Source organism: Suncus etruscus, chromosome 9 (assembly GCF_024139225.1).
Source record: "Suncus etruscus isolate mSunEtr1 chromosome 9, mSunEtr1.pri.cur, whole genome shotgun sequence".
Classification (NCBI taxonomy): Eukaryota; Metazoa; Chordata; class Mammalia; order Eulipotyphla; family Soricidae; genus Suncus; species Suncus etruscus.
Genome location: NC_064856.1, coordinates 97,305,126 through 97,318,991, shown reverse-complemented (window position 1 = coordinate 97,318,991; position 13,866 = coordinate 97,305,126).

Genomic DNA, 13,866 nt, shown 5'->3' with positions numbered 1-13,866 from the left:
GCTCAGAAATCACTCCTGGGCCCGGAGAAATAGCACAGCGGCGTTTGCCTTGCAAGCAGCTGATCCAGGACCTAAGGTGGTTGTTTCGAATCCCGGTGTCCCATATGGTCCCCCGTGCCTGCCAGGAGCTATTTCTGAGCAGATAGCCAGGAGTAACCCCTGAGCACCACCAGGTGTGGCCCAAAAAACCAGGAAAAAAAAATCACTCCTGGCTTGGAGGACTATATGGGATGCCACGGGATCAAACCAAGGTTCGTCCTAAGCTAGCGCTCGCAAGACAAACACCTTACTGCTTGCACCACCGCTCCGGCCCCATTAGTGTAGATGTTTTGCATGCACATATTTGGGGGGCACCCGGTGACACTCAGGGGTTACTCCTAGCTATGCGCTAAGAAATTGCTCCTGGCAGGGGCTGGAGAGAGCATGGAGAAGGGCGTTTGCCTTGCATGCAGAAGGACAGTCTGGCATCCCATATGGTCCCGAGCCTGCCAGGAGCGATTTCTGAATGTAGAGCCAGGAGTAACTCCAGTGCTGCCAGGTGTGGTCTCCCCAAATAAAAGAAATCGCTCCTGGCTTGAGGGACCATATGGGATGCTGTGGGATCAAACCGCAGTCCATCCTAGGTCAGCACGTGCAAGGCAAACGCCCTACCACTTGTGCCACCTCTCAGGCCCCTGCATGCATATATCTATCTATACATAGATGTAGGAACATGCAGCTTCATCTATTAAAAGGCCTACATCGGGCCCAGAGAGATAGCACAGCGGTGTTTGCTTTGCAAGCAGCCGATCCAGGACCTAAGGTGGTTGGTTCGAATCCCGGTGTCCCATATGGTCCCCCGTGCCTGCCAGGAGCTATTTCTGAGCAGACAGCCAGTAGTAACCCCTGAGCACTGCCGGGTGTGACCCAAAAACCAAAAAAAAAAAAAAAAAAAAAGGCCTACATCAAATATACCCCATTGGCACTAGGTACATTTGCACTAAGTCCTTGTTAGGACTTGTAAGTCCTGTTAGGACTAAGTCTCGGGGGGTCACACCCAGCAGTGCTCAGGCATTGCTCCTGGCTCTATGCTCAGAAATCACTCCTAAGCAGGCTCAGGGTTACCATATGGGATGCCGGGATTTGAACCACCTACCTTCTGCATGCGAGGCAAACACCTTACCTCCATGCTATCTCTCTGGCCCCTCTCTTTTTTTTTTTTTTTTTTAAATTTTGGGGCCACACCTGGCCACACTCAGAGGTTATTCCTGGCTCTGTGCTCAGAAATCACTCCTGAAAGGCTTAGAGGGACCATCTGGGATGTCAGGGATCAAACCCGGGTCCGTCTCATGTCAACCACATGCAAGGCAAATGCCTGCCACTGTGCTATCACTCCAGCCTCCAAGTCCTTGTTCTCTAATTCCATTCCTTGATAGAATGAATGTATTAGGGACTGGAGCAGTGACACAAGTGGTAGGTATTTGCCTTGCACACGCTGACCTAGGATGGACCACGGTTTGATCCCCCGGCATCTCATATTGTCCCCCAAACCAGGAGCGATTTCTGAGCACATAATCCCTGAGCATACTGGATGTGGCCCAAAAACAAAACAAAACAAAAAATGCATTAGGGGCTCAGTGAACTGGAGAAAAATTTACAGCCAGGAGGCCCAAGTTCAATCCATAGTACCACATGGTCCCTCAAGCACCACATGGTCCCTGAAGCACCACTCTGAGCACAGAGCTGGGAGTAACCCCTGGACACTTTTGGGTGTCCAAGAAAACTAAAAGGAATGGAAATACATTAGAGAAATGGCTGATACAGGACAGACCCATTATAGAGATTAGATGAGAAGGCTAAAACATTTTGCTACCATACCAAAGATTAGGAAAATACTTTTTAAATGAGAGGCTTAAGAGCAGACATTTTAGGGACCAGAGTGATAGTGAGGTGGGTAGGGCGATTGCCTCACACAAGACTGATCCGGGGGGCCGGGCGGTGGCGCTGGAGGTAAGGTGCCTGCCTTACCTGCGCTAGCCTAGGAGACGGACCGCGGTTCGATCCCCCGGCGTCCCATATGGTCCCCCAAGCCAGGAGCGACTTCTGAGCGCATAGCCAGGAGTAACCCCTGAGCGTTACCGGGTGTGGCCCAAAAACCAAAAAAAAAAAAAAAAGACTGATCCGGGTTTAATCCCCAGCATCAAATGTGGTCCCTTAAGCAACACAAGTGTCACTCCTGAGCACAGAGCCCTTGCATATAGCCAGGTGTGGCCCCAAACAAAGCCAACCAAAAAAATGCCATAGTACAATTATTTAAAATGAAGGTAAAAGTTGGGCCCGGAGAGATAGCACAGCGGCGTTTGCCTTGCAAACAACCAATCCAGGACCAAAGGTGGTTGGTTCGAATCCCGGTGTCCCATATGGTCCCCCGTGCCTGCCAGGAGCTATTTCTGAGCAGACAGCCAGGAGTAGCCCCTGAGCACTGCCGGGTATAAGCCAAAAACCAAAAAAAAAAAAAAAATGAAGGTAAAAGTTAAGGTGTCCTGGTAAATACATATACACATAATAGATTAATATCTATGTGACTATATTAAGAGTATATATATTTTTGGGCTGGAGAGATAGCATGGAGGTAAGGCATTAGCCTTGCATGCAGAAGGATGGTGGTTGGAATCCCAGCATTCCATATGGTCCCCCGAGCCTGCCAGGAGCGATTTCTGAGCGTAGAGCTAGGAGTAACCCTGAGCGCTGCTGGGTGTGACACCTCCCCCCAACAAAAAGTATATATTTTCCATCATTCTTTTAATTTATTTATTTATTTATTTATTTATTTATTTTGGTTTTTGGGCCACACCCGTTTGACGCTCAGGGGTTACTTCTGGCTATGTGCTCAGAAATCGCCCCTGGCTTGGGGGGACCATATGGGACGCCGGGGGATCGAACCGCGGTCCGTTCCTTGGCTAGCGCTTGTAAGGCAGACACCTTACCTCTAGCGCCACCTTCCCGGCCCCCTTTTTATTTATATATATATATTTTTTTTTTGTTTGTTTGTTTTTGTTTTTGGGCCACACCCGGCTGTGCTCAGGGGTTACTTCTGGCTGTCTGCTCAGAAATAGCTCCTGGCAGGCACGGGGGACCATATGGGACACTGGGATTTGAACCAACCACCTTTGGTCCTGGATCGGCTGCTTGCAAGCCAAACGCCGCTGTGCTATCTCTCTGGGTCCTATAATTTTTTATTTTGGGGCATACCTGGCAGGGCTCTGGAGTTACTTCTGGTTTTGCACTCAGAAATAGCTCTTGGCAGGCTCAGGGGAACCACATGGATGCCAGGGATTGAACCCAGGTCCGTCAAGGGTTGGCCATATGCAAGGCAAACACCCTACCTGCTGTGCTATTGCTCCAGTTCTCATTCTTATTTTCTTATTTGTTTTTGGGATGCACAGACTGTGGTTTTCAGCTCTTACTCCTGGTTCTACACTCAGGGATCACTCCTGGTGAAATCAGGGGACTATATGTGGTGGCAAAGATCAAACTTGGATTGGTTTCTTGTAAAGTAAATGCCCAACCCACAGTACTATTTTTCTTTTCTTTCTTTCTTTCTTTCTTTCTTTCTTTCTTTCTTTCTTTCTTTCTTTCTTTCTTTCTTTCTTTCTTTCTTTCTTTCTTTCTTTCTTTCTTTCTTTCTTTCTCTCTCTCTTTCTTTCTTTCTTTCTTTCTTTCTCTCTCTCTTTCTCTCTCTTTCTCTCTCTCTCTTTCTTTCTTTCTTTCTTTCTTTCTTTTCTTTCTTTCTTTCTTTCTTTCTTTCTTTCTTTCTTTCTTTCTTTCTTTCTTTCTTTCTTTCTTTCTTTCTTTCTTTCTTTCTTTCTTTCTTTCTTTCTTTCTTTCTTTCTTTCTTTCTTTTCCTCTCCTCTCCTCTCCTCTCCTCTTCTTTTCTTTTTTTTTCTTTTCTTTTCTTTTCTTTTCTTTTCTTTTCTTTTCTTTTCTTTTCTTTTCTTTTCTTTTCTTTTCTTTCTACCACACCCATTTGATGCTCAGGGGTTATTCCTGGCTAAGCGCTCAGAAATTGCCTCTGGCTTGGGGGGACCATATGGGATGCTGGGGGATCGAACCGGGTCCTTCCTTGGCTAGCGCTTGCAAGGCAGACACCTTACCTCTAGCGCCACCTCCCCGGCCCCCCACAGTACTATTTCTCCAGTCATCATTTTTTTGAAGTATTTACTAGAAAGTGAATTTTAGTCCATCAAATGAATGAATGGAGGCAACTGTAACAATAACTCATAGAAATTTTGTGTTTTTTTATTTATGGGGTTTTTAATATTTTTTTTTTAATTTTTTGCAGGGGAGGCAATACTCTGGCTATTGGCTCTGTATTCTGGCTTCACCTCTGGAACCTCATGGAACCACATGGTATATAGGTGTTCAAATCGGAGTCAGCCACCTATAAGTCAAGAATTTTATCTCTTTAGCCACTCAGTGATCATATTTTTGGGGGAATGGTTTGCTTTTTGGGCCACATCCAGTAATGTTCAGGGATTACTCCTGGCTATATGCTCAGAAATCTCCCCTGGCTTGGGGGACCATATGGGACGCCGGGGGATCCAATCGCGGTCCATCCTAGGTAAGTGTGTGCAAGGCAAACGTCCTACCACTTGAGCCACAGTTCCAGCCCGATCATTTTTTTTAATTCATTTTGTTTTGGGGGATTTATACCTACTGATGCCCACTTATCACTCCTGAAGGTACTTAGGAGACCATTTGTGGTGCCCAGAATTGAACGGGGATCAACTATGTGCAAGGTAAATGCCTTAATCCATGAACTATGTCTTCATTCCTTTATAAGAAATAGTTTTTGTCTTTGAGATTATATGAAATGGCTTTATTTATGGAAAAGTAAAAAAGATAATAAGGAAGTTATAGAGAAATGTATATCTGAGAGGCAATCAACATTTTGTTCATGTTATGATCAAGTTTACCAAAAGATATTTAATAGACAGCAGGGATTTATTTTTGAGGGGGAACCCAGCAGTACTCAGAGTCACTCCTGACTCTGCACTCTGGCAGTACACAGGGAACTATCCAGGATGTCCGGGACCAAACCTGGGTCAGCCACATGCAAGGTAAGTAAGTGCCTTACCTGCTGATGATCACTCTGGCCTTATACAGCAAAAATTTATATTTTTCAGTTTAACCCATGAATAGGCATGCTAAACTAGTCTCAAACTTCATACATTTGGGGCCCAGAGAGATAGCACAGCGGTGTTTGCCTTGCAAGCAGCCAATCCAGGACCAAAGGTGGTTGGTTCGAATCCCGGTGTCCCATATGGTCCCCCGTGCCTGCCAGGAGCTATTTCTGAGCAGACAGCCAGGAGTAGCCCCTGAGCACCGCCAGGTGTGGCCCAAAAACAAAAAAAAAAAAAAAAAAAAAAAAAAAAAAAACAAAAAACTTCATACATTTGAAGTTTGCACATCAGGAAAATTATCTTTTGTGCTACAAGTCACTATTTACTTTGAATATTTTATTATAACTGTCTCACTGTGCTTTGTAATATGCCCTTCATACATAATTCTTTTTTTGGTGGGGAGGCATACCCAGTGATGCTCACGGCTTACTCCTGGCTATGCGCTCAGAGATTGCTCCTGGCTTGGGGAACCATATGGGATGCTGGGGGATTGAACAGTGGTTCTTCCTAGGCTAGTGCCGGCAAGGAAAACACCTTACCGCTCCACACCACTGCTCTAGCCCTTCATACATAATTCTAAAGCCAATTTTAATTTTATGCTAAGCCTGGGATAATTTAAAATATAAAATTATTTGCATAAGGGCCATAAAGATATACAGTGGGTGGGGCAAATATTTACCTTGTACATGGCTAACCTGGTTCAATCCCCAGCATCATATATGGTCCCCAGAGGCAGCCAGCACTATCTCTGGGTGTAGAGCCAGGAGTAAACTCTGAGTACTGCTGAGAATGGCCTTTCTCTGCCAATAAATAAATAAATAAACTTATTGTTATAGAATGAAAATAATTCAAACTGAGCAGCATTGGATAGTAATAGTTGAGTGAGCAGGAGGAATAAAAGTAATGTTACCTTGTTGATCTCATAGAATGAAGTGAAATGTTGCCAAATTAGATAGTACCTGTTCAAAATATATTTAAATTAGAATGGTAAATACTATAAATAAAACACTACAGACATTGTATGTAGACATAGTGGAATATAAGAATACTATTATGATACTGGGAAGGCAGTTCAGTGGACTGAAGCACATGCCTTACATGCAGGAGACCTGGATTTAATCTTGGGGATGATATATTCCCCTGAGCACTCCCTGCCAGGAGTGAGTCCTCACTGAGCCTAAAGTAGCTTCTGAGTACCTCTGGATGTGACCTGATTAAAAAAAAAAAGAAGAGCAGGGGCCCGGGAGGTAGGGCATTTGTTTTGCATGCAAAAGGATGGTGATTTGAATCCTAGCATCCCATTTGGCTCCCAAGCCTGCCAGGAGCAATTTCTGAACGTAGAGCCAGGAGGAACCCCTGAGGGCTGCCAGTTGTGTACTCGTTCCCCCCCCCCCCCAAAAAAAAGAGCAGAACAGCAAAACCACAACAAACAAATGGACAAAAACCCTGTAAATGGGGCCTGTGCAGGTAGAGCATTTGTCTTGCAGATAGTAAGCCTGAGTTTGATCCCTCGTATCCCTGAATCTGCCAAAGTAATTTCTGAGCACAGAACCAGGAGTGGCCCAAAATCAAACAAACAAGCAAAAACAAAAAAACAAAAAACCCCAAAAAACAGTAAATGTACCTGGCTAAATTCAGCTATTGAAATATGGGATTGTTGTACTACCATAAAGTGTGTTTGACCCAAAAATAAACCAAAAAAATAAAATTTATAGAAAGAAAATAGATTTTCAGGGATTTGGCTCAGCAGTACAGTAACTGCCTTTCCATATATGAGGTCCTGAGTCTGATCTTCACCACTGAAAAAGACTTTCAAGGTGAAATACAGTAACACTATGGTGGCATATTATATAAGTAACTAGAAGTGAAAGTGCAAAGGAGCATTAGGCTAAAGCAAATAAAAGAAATAAGGGCCATCCTCTTTTTATCAGATAATGTCAAGTTGAGGTCAAGAACAACTTGTAAAAGAGAACAAGATGCAAGCCAGAGCGATGGCACAGTGATAAGGCCTTGCACTTGGCCGACCTGGGACAGACCTGGGTTTATTCCTGGCATCCCATATGGTCCCCCAAGCCTGCCAGGAGTAATTTCTGAGCACAGAGCCAGGAATGACTCCTGAGCCCTGCCAGGTGTGGCCCCAAAACAAAACAAAAACACAAGATGCAAGGAATTTTGATTAATCACCAACTCTCCTGTGTGACTTTGTATCCGTCTCTTGGACAAAATACTGGAAATGCAAGATCAAATACTGGCTTCACTCTTTGTTGAGCAAGTAGACAGAATCAAATACACCCACATTCCTCTAAAACTTATAAAACAGTCACCAAAACACGTACTTTGTAAATGTTCCAAGACCATTAGTAAAGGGAAAAAAATACCCACTCTTATATTAAGGCACAAAACACAAATAAACTTATAAGTAGGGGCCAGAGAGACAGCATGGAGGGAGGGTGTTTGCCTTGCATGCAGAAGGACAATGGTTCATATCCCAGCATCCCATATGGTCCCCTCCCCTCCCCGAGCCTGCCAGGAGAGATTTCTGAATGTAGAGCCAGAAGTAATCCCTGAGTGCTGCCGGTGTGACCCAAAAACAAACAAACAAACAAATTTATAAGTAATGGCCTATATAGTAGAAGTGGGAAAAATTGTCTATGAATACAAAACCTCAAACTAGTCAAGGACTAAAAGGTAAAATTGAGAAGTAATCACTGAGAAATCCGGACAGCTAATCTTTGGCCACACAAGAAACTGAAAGTGATTAGAAGTAGTAATACAGGAAGAGGCAAGTTATTTGCCTTGAAGGCGGCTGTGGTGGTCATGATGTGAGTTTGAATCTCCAGCATCAGATATGTATGTACCACCCCAAAACCGCCAAGAGTCACACCTGAACACAGAGCCAGGAATAAACACACAAATAATAGATCCTATGAGCTAAAGCAGTGTTCAGTTAAAAAGTCACACTGAGGGGCCGGAGAGATAGCATGGAGGTAAGGCGTTTGCCTCTCATGCAGGAGGTCATCGGTTCGAATCCCGGCGTCCCATATATGGTCCTCCCGTGCCTGCCAGGAGCAATTTCTGAGCCTGGAGCCAGGAATAACCCCTGAGCACTGCCGGGTGTGACCCAAAAACCACAAAAAAAAAAAAAAAAAGTCACACTGAAATACTTAGCAATGAACAAGAAGGGGTAATATAGAGAAACAAATACTTATAACGGGGTAGAGTTCTAGAAGCATCTTCAACTTCCCTCCCTATGTTTTCATCCAATACTCATCCAATTAGTGCTGTGAGAAGATTTTGCAGGTGGAATTAAGTTTACTAACACTTTCAGATTGATTAGGGCCAAAAAGATGGCTCAGTGAACTAGAGGGCAGGCGTTGCAGAGATCCTGGGTTCATTCTCTGGTTTCCTAAAACACCACCAGAAGTAACCACCACTAGCCCATGAGCACCTCCTGGTGTGGTCCCAAAGAAAAAATGTTTAATGGTTGATTAATTTGAATTATCCAGTAGATCCAGGTCTTATAGCTGAAGAGGAAGTCAAAGATTTCATCAGAGTTCAGGGAGAAGAGAGAAAGAGGAGAGATTGGTTGAGATACTTGAAGCATGTAAGGACCTAACGCAGTTTGGCAGACTTGAGGCTGGAGGAATGGGCCCACCGCCAGCCAGGGAGGGACAAGGACCTTTGGAAGCTGAGCGCCACCTCTGGCCTCAATCCAGCCAGGAAGCAGAAATCTTAGTCTCATCACCACAGGCTCCTGAACTTAAATTCGTCAACAAAATGCAAGAGCTCAGAAGTGTGTCTTCCCCAGGAGCTTCCATCTAGTATCAGAGTGGACCATGATCACAGCCTTGCAACTGGGGATTGAGAAATGAACAAAGCCTCCCTCTTTTTGCCCTGCAGATATGAGGGGCCAGAGTGGTAGCACAGCGGGTAGGATGTTTGACTTGCATGTGGCTGACCCAGGTTTGATTCCCGGCATCCCATATAGTTCCCCGAGCCTGCCAGGAGTGATTCCTGAGTGCAGAGCCAGAAGTAACTCCTGAGTGCTGCGAGCTGTGGACTAAAAACCAAAAAGAAGGGGCCGGAGGTGGTAGTGCAAGCAGTAGGGCATTTGCCTTGCACCTGCTAACCTAGGATGGACCATGGTTCGATCCCCCGGCCTCCCATATGGTCCCCCAAACCAAGAGCAATTTCTGAGCACATAGCCGGGAGTACCCTTTGAGCGTCACTGGATGTAGCCCAAAAACCAAAATAAAACCAAACCAAAACAAAAAATAAAACACCCAAAAAGAAAAGAACTGTAAGATGAGTATGTGATTAGGGGTTGTCCACATGGGGATTGAACCTGGGTTGGCCTCATATTAGGCACATGCCCTAAACACAGCACCATCTCCAGGCCCAAGAACCAAGTTTCTTGATAATCTTTTTTTTGGTTTGTTTTTGTTTTTTTGGGCCACACCCGATGATGCTCAGGGTTTACCCCTGGCAAATAAGTCACCAGAGAGATAGTACAGCAGGGAGGCCTTTCGTCTGGCACTCAGCCTTTCAGGGTTCAACAACCAGTATCCCATATGATCTTCTGAGTGCAGCCAGGAGTGATTCCTAAGAACCAGGAGAAACCCCTCAGTATCACCAGGTGGGGCTCCTAAAATCTTTTTTGAATTAAGAACAGCACTTTTTTTTTTTTTGGCCCACACTCGGTGACACTCAGGGGTAACTCCTGGCTATGCGCTCAGAAATTGCTCCTTACTTGGGGGGATAACATATGGGACACTGAGGTATCAAACCATGGTCCATCCTAGGTCAACCACATGCAAGGCAAATGCCCCACCACTGTGCCACTGCTCTGACCCCAAAACAGCACTTTTTTATTCTGACCCTCCACCTGTGTCTGTCCATTTATACTTTCTCGTCCTTCTGTAATGCTTAGGACAGGACAGGAGAGGTAGTGCAATGCACTGAATGCAGACATTGCATTCAGGAGCCCTAAGTGCTGATCCTGACAGCACATGGTACCTGAGCACTGCCAGATGTGCTCCTCCCCCATTTATATATATAAAGAAACAAATTAAGGAAATGGTAAGTATCTAATGTTATCTATGTTAATAAATTCTTGGACTTTGACAAGAGAATTGAGGTTCCCAGAAGTGGGGAAGGAGGTCAGATATAGAGAAGAAAGAAGTGGACCAGAAGTTACAAGATCAGAGTGAGGGCCTTTGGTGATTGAGGAGGTATGCAGTAACCCTATATGTGAGAAAATCTTAAACATCACTATGAACATGTTGTCTCAACTACAATTAAAAGTAGTTATAGGGAAAGATAGCACAGTGGTAGGGTGTTTGCCTTGCGTGCTTGCATGCGACCAACCCAGGACCAACTGTGGTTCAAATCCTGGCATCCCATATGGTCCCCCGAGCCTGCCAGGACCGATTTCTGAGGAGAGAGCCAGGAGTAACCCCTGAACACCACCAAAAAAAAAGCCTAAACTATTTTATAAATATTTTATAAGGTGCTAAAGTCTATGGAGAAAAAGCAAGGACTGGGGATAGGAAAAGACAAGATACTTTTGGATTCATCACAATGAGCTCGTGGTAGTTGGAGTTTATTTGCTCACACTTGAGCATAAGGAGATTAAATCACTTGTTCAAGGCCACCGAATAGCAGGTGGTAAAATTAGATTAACTCACTTGTTCAAGGCGAACAGCAGGTGGTAAAATCAGAACAGGAAATGAGAGGAAGTTCCAGGACATTTGACCTCCACCTAAGTCAGACTACCTTCCAGTCCAGACAGATTCATTCCCCTGTCTGATGTGTTATTGTCATTGTTGTTATTGCTATTATTTTATATAATCTATATAATTATGTATTTTATATATCTCATATTGTTTATATCTTATTAAATATATAATTATTTGGTTCAAACCTAGAGGTGCTCAGGGGTTACTTCTGGCTCTGTGCTCAGAAATCACCCCTGTCAGGCTCGGGAGACCATATGGGATGCCAGGAATTCTGGATTTTCTGTGTGCAAGGCAAATGCTCTACCACTGTGCTATCTCTCAGCCCTATAATTATGTTTTATATAATAATAACTATTATATATTATTATTATTATTGTCCTGTTAACAGCTTTTCTGTTTTTGTTTGTTTGGAGACACTTCTAGAAATATTTTTTGGGGGGGTCACACCTGGTGGTTGTCAGGCGTTACTCCTGGCTCTGCGCTCAGAAGTCACTCCTGGCAGGCTCAGGGGACCATATGGGGTGCCAGGATTCAAACTGGGGTCTGTCCTGTATTGACCATGTGCAAGGCAAAGTCCTTACAACTGTGCTATTGTTCCGGCCCCATTCTAGTGTTGCTCAGAAGTAACTTTTGGTACTGCTAGTGAGTGAACCAAAGCTTCCTGCACATGAAGACTTTATTTTATTGGGGGGGGGGGTTGGACCATACCTGGCAGCACTCAGGGGTTACTCCTGGCTCTGTGCTCAGAAATTGTTTGTGGAAGGCTAAGGGGGACCATATGGGATGTTGGGGATTGAACCCGTGTCTGTCCCAGGTTGTCTGCATGCAAAGCGAATGCCCTACCGCTGTGCTATCACTCTGGCCCCTTTTTTTCAGGTTTTTTTTTTTTTTTTTGTGGTTTTTGGGTCACACCCGGCAGTGCTCAGAAGTTATTCCTGGCTCCATGCTCAGAAATTGCTCCTGGCAGGCACGGGAGACTATATGGGACGCTGGGATTCGAACCGATGACCTTCTGCATGAAAGGCAAATGCCTTACCTCCATGCTATCTCTCCGGCCCCCCTTTTTTTCAGTTTATTGATGCTTCTCTGGCCCCTGCTGAGAGTTTTTATCGAAGACCAACCTAGGTCAGCTGTGCACTGGGCAAACGCCTTCCCTATTTTGTTGTCCCATTTGACTCTTATTTCTCATCAAATAAAATTCATTTTAAGTCACCAAGTATTCAGATTACTCGAAAAGGCACTCTGGGATTATACAGCATACATCTTAGAAAACTGGCTTAAAGCAACCCTCTCTTTTGTTCCTCTTTCCCACTGTTTTGGGGTTTGCTTTCTTTTTTGGTTGAGGGATTAGGCATGGGGGAGATTGTTGGACCATTTCTAGATGTGCTTAGAGGACTGTATACAGTATCAGAAATTGAACTGAGGTGGACCACATGCAGGGTCATCCTTCCTCTGTGACTCCTCTCTCAGTCTCAGTTTTATCATCCATATCATCTAGGCCCTGTGCTGAGAATAGGACAATATTATCAAATTGAATCTTCTTTAAGACCATCTTTATTCACCATGTCAAATGTTCACTTACTATATTTGTTTGTTTGTTTGTTTTTTGGCCATACCTGGCAGCACTCAGGGGTTACTCCTGGCTATTCCCTCAGAAGTTTCTCCTAGAAGGGGCCCAGAGAGATAGCACAGCGGCATTTGCCTTGCAAGCATCCGATCCAGGACCAAAAGTGGTTGGTTCGAATCCCGGTGTCCCATATGGTCCCCCGTGCCTGCCAGGAGCTATTTCTGAGCAGACAGCCAGGAGTAACCCCTGAGCATCTCCGGGTATGACCCAAAAACCAGAAAAAAAAAAAAAAGAAAAGAAATTTCTCCTAGCAGGCTCAAGGGGCCCTATGGGATGCCTGGGATCAAACCCAGGTTGGCCATGTGCAAGGCAAGTGCCTTACCCACTGTGCTATTGCTCCAACCCCCAACCTTAGACTCCTTACTTGCATGTTGTGTTCCTGCCCATGAGTCATCCATATCACCAACCCTAAGAGTTACACTTCTAAGAAATCAATAAGATTTACTTTAAATAGCTAATAAGGGGGCCAGAGCAGTAGCACAAAGTGTAGGGCATTTGCTTTGCAAGCAGGCGATCTGGGTTAGAGCCCTGAAATCCTATGTGGGTCCCCCACAGCCTGTCAGGAGTGATTTCTGAGTGGAGAGCCAGGAGTAATCCCTGAGCACAGCTTGGTATGGCCCAAACACCCATCAAAAAAAAATCTAAGAGGTATCAGCACTGATGGAGGACTATATGGGATGCTGGGGATTAAACCCAGGTCAGCTGCATGCGAGTCAAGTGCCCTACCCGCTGTACTATCGCTCCAGCGATTGTATTTTTAACAGGAAACATAGGAGCTGAGGGCTAAATCAGTAAAGGCAATCTCTTTTTCCTTTTTTTTTTTTCTCTAATTACATATAATAAATATGACCATTGAAGCAATGAATGTTAAACTTTTTTTTTTTGGTTTTTGGGTCACACCCGGCAGCGCTCAGGGATTACTCCTGGCTCTATGCTCAGAAATCGCTCCTGGCAGGCTCGGGGGACCATATGGGACGTCGGGATTGGAACCACCAACCTTCTGCACGCAAGGCAAATGCCTTACCTCCATGCTATCTCTCCGGCCCAGAATGTTGAACTTTTATTTAAGAACTTTTATCTAGGGCTGGAGTGGTGGCGCAAGGTGTAAGGCGTCTGCCTTGCAAGTGCTAGCCTAGAACGGACCACGGACTCCAGCGTCCCATAGGGTCCTCCAAGCCAGGAGCGATTTCTGAGTGCATAGTCAAGAGCAACCCCTGAGCATCACCAGGTGTGGCCCAAAAACAAAACAAACAAAAAAACATTTAAAATATATGGAGCACCTAGCTCCTGAACTTTATCTGACAAGTGGAGGAGTAAACAGGTACATAAGTTAATTTGA